This window comes from Numenius arquata, chromosome 2, assembly GCF_964106895.1.
Source record: "Numenius arquata chromosome 2, bNumArq3.hap1.1, whole genome shotgun sequence".
Lineage (NCBI taxonomy): Eukaryota > Metazoa > Chordata > Aves > Charadriiformes > Scolopacidae > Numenius > Numenius arquata.
This window is the reverse complement of record NC_133577.1, coordinates 50,104,814-50,108,670: the sequence shown is the minus strand read 5'-3', so window position 1 is coordinate 50,108,670 and position 3,857 is coordinate 50,104,814.

The following is a 3,857-nucleotide window of genomic DNA, read 5'->3' as shown; positions in this document are numbered from 1 at the left end:
ATGGGCTGTTCCAGAGCAACGTGGGCCAACAGCTTCCAGCTCTGCTGTTGGATGTCCGAGTGAGAAACCTTGTACCAGCTCCTCCGAGCCAAATCTCCCAAGTCCTTGCTCCGTCAACCCCGTGTCTCGGATCAGGGGGAGACCCGACGGAGACAGGTCCGCAGGGCTTTCCCTGTTTACATTTTTCCTGCCCCTGCAGAACAAACCTACAGCTACTGCAGCTGCAGGCCCCCACGGCTGTTATCGCTGCAGAGATTTTCTGCCGGCAGAAGGGCTTGCGTACGCTTCTGCACAGCGGCCTTGAGGCAAGGATTCAGGGAAAAGTGCTCCAACACATGTAAAGCCATCACTGCCTGTGCCAGCGCTGGAGCAGAACAACATCAGGCCTGTCTTCAATTCCCCCTGACTTCAGTCAAAATTCAACACATCGAAGTTAAGCTCCTGCTTAAGTACTGCCAGAATAAAGATGGTTCCCTGAACTGTAAAATATATGTCATGCCATTCATTATGATTATATAGCTATGTATGAACATAGATATAAAACTATTTGTATTTGTAGTTACAGATCCGTAATAAGGCTCCTCCATATATGAACTGCTCTTGCTCCTGCATATGTGAATTTAGCTTAAGACCATGTGCATATACATCTATAGGTATGCTTAATTACTACTTCATTTTGGATAGATATTATCTCAAAACCAGATGTGCAAAATTCTAATTTACATATGTTAAAAATAAAAAGGCATCAAAACCTTTCTATATATACAGCTAACATCTCTCAGTGATAGTTTCTGGGGAGGGAGTTTCAGGGAACAGTACACTTTCGGGGGGGTAAATTTGATTCTCCCTGCAAAGTGGAGGGAGATTCCCTGTGACAGCTGGGGTGAATTAGTGGACTGAATGCAGATCAATGGGCTGAATGCAATTAAGGGTAGAATCACAGAATCATCTAGGTTGGAAGGGACCTTTAAGATCATCAAGCCCAACAGATGTACGATTGCTACAGATTAATAAATGCTTTTTCTAGTTGATCGCTAGATATATACTCTCTACACACATGAGCATAAAGACTCAAAAATAAAAGACTCATTTATAATTACATTACTAATTGTGATGCTCTCCAGTCCTCTGATGAACTTGCTGAAAGGGGAAAGTCTCAGAGACCTGATAGACCTTGTTATTGGCACAAACCCAGCCCTGACTGAGCCTTAAGTCACAAAACACCTCACAGCCACCATTACTTTACTTTGAAGACAAAATACTGAAGGTAAGGAAAGAGATATGCCCATACAGCCTGTGGTATGTTGGCAAAGATGTCACTGCAGCCCATACCCAAACCAGCTTCAAGCTCGCTGGCTCCGGTAGGACAACTGCAGCACCCATCTCAGACCCCAGGCGTGTGTCCCTTGTGTGTGACACAGGCACAGCACTGCCACTGCTCCAGCGCTGCACTGAGAAGAGCAGTCAAGTCCCCAAACACCACATGCTGCTCTAACACCCTCGTTAATAATGTCCTCGAAGGCATCTGAACGAAATTCCGCAAACCACCTAATGCTGCTGATAACGCGGGCAAGACCCTTTGCCAGGCAAAGAGTGACAGCGGGTGTCACCTGGCGGTGCTGCTCCCCATACCCTTCCAAGCTGTTCTGTTAAGTGAATTCTTTTTTAAAGATGCGCTGTTTTGCCTGACTTTGGGAGTAGAGGCAGCTCTGTGGACAGATGAGCTATGTGACAGCAGGGAGTTCGCTTCCTGACATAAAGTCTGCACGCAGCCGACTTGGGAATCAAACTGCTCCTCCTGCCATCATCTTGGCAGGAGGAGTCTTGAGAAGGGACTTTCTTGCTCACCTTCTGGCTGTCTCCTTCCCAAATTAACACACATGTAAATAACATAGGAATATAGCCAGATTTTTCCTCACTGATTGCTCCTCACGTAGGAAACCAAGCTGCGGGACCTTAGACACCTGCTACTGCTCATGACACTGGCAGCTAAGTGTCAGGAAGGGGCCAGCAGTACCATAGAATTGTAGATTCATGCAATGGTTTGGGTCGGAAGGAATCTTAAAGATCATGGAGTTCCAACCCCCCTGCCATGGTCAGGGAGACCTTCCACTAGACCAGGTTGATCAAAGCCCCATCCACCCTGGCCTTGACAAAACCTCAAGGACAGACCTCAAGGAACCTGCACTTCACAAGGGCACAGCATTATCCTACTTTTGTCAGCTGGCCATGGTTCGGTCAGTCCCTCACTTTCATAACCTCACCACTTCCCTTGATTTCAAAGGTGACGAGGAGGTGAGGGGACAGATCACAATAAAGGCATGTGCCAGCCGGCATTAGGTAGGCCATCCATCAGAATAATCCTGCTGTAGTGGTGGAAAAAAAAGAGTATGCCAGGCACAGCAGAATAAAGTGATGGAGTGCACCTCCTAACCATTGCAAGGTCAGAATAAAAGCTAACATCACTATCAGTTAAAGCGGAGCAGATGATGCTGAAGGAAGAAGGTTGAGCAAATGATAGTTGTCTCCAGAGGGGCAACAAAGCTGGGCTTTGCCACTCTACCCTCCTGCACAAGATTTGGTTCCACTTCCCGATCCAGATGGACATGGGCCACGCTGTTGACATTAGACCACAGGAGTTGATGTCTCCACCTCCAAGCTCCCAACAAGAACACAGGGGTTGCCCCTGGACCCCACACATCTCACACGCCTCATTCCTGTCTCACATCTTAGTCATAAACACCGAAATCTGTAAAAGGCTTTACCACTTGATTCCTTGATTTTAAAGCCACAATTGGAAGACTTGCCTCAGGCAAAACCCGTGTTGTACTGGGTCATTCCCTCCCTTATTCTTTGACTTTTTCCTGGATACGCTCCTTATACTTAGTTCACAAATCCTGCTCTGGGGAGCAATTGTCTTTTTTGGTGGGTTGCTCCATTGCTCACCATAAATAGGGTCCTGATTTCTAACTATAGCTTCTAGAAGCAATATTTGTAGTAATAAATAATAATAACAACAGCAGCAATAATGATAGTTACATGGAAAACAGCCCCTTACAAAATGAATGGACCTTCGTGAAGATAAGTAGTCCTGAGAACATGATTACTTCTTCCGCACTAAGGGTATAATTGATCACAAAGTAACAAGTCATGCACCCTGAAATGCCTCTTTCTGATCACCCAGCAGGCAAATTACAATCCTTCATCAGCAATACCGCAACTGTGCGTGGAACCATAAGAGAGCGTTTGACAGGGACATTTGTATCATCCCAACCATTCCCATCCGCTAAGGAGGCTGCTGTATCCACACAATAAGCGTTTACACCACTAAGGGAACTGCGATGTACTTTCCCCCAGACACAAAACTCTCAAAGCAGTTAATAGCCAGGCAAACGGGAGTTTCCAGGGCCCGCACCTCCACCTTCTCAGCTCCTTCTTAGCCCGCACACAAAGCATTCAGAGACACAGTTGGGGACGTGCTTTGCACCGACACCACCGCCCAAGTGGCACCTTTAGGAAGGCAGAGCATCACTTCTTTCTCAGCCGTCCCGGGAGGGTACCGTGGGGAAAGGGAGCTGCTGGCAGAGCCCCTGAAAATCATGGGAAAAGTTTCCCCTGGCCACCTAGGCTTTGCAGCCAACTTTACCGCTGCCATCACGCTGGGGACCCCCCCCGCAAAGCCCCCGGGGGCCGAGGTGCGGGCGCGGCTCCCCTGCGGCGGAGGGCGGCGAGCCCGCCCCGGGGCGGGGGCGGGAGGAGCCGGGGGGGCGCCGGCCGCGTCCGGCGGGCGGCCAGAAGGGAGGAGAGGAGGCGAGGAGAGAGGAGGCGAGGAAACAGGAGGCAAGTCGCCACCGGCC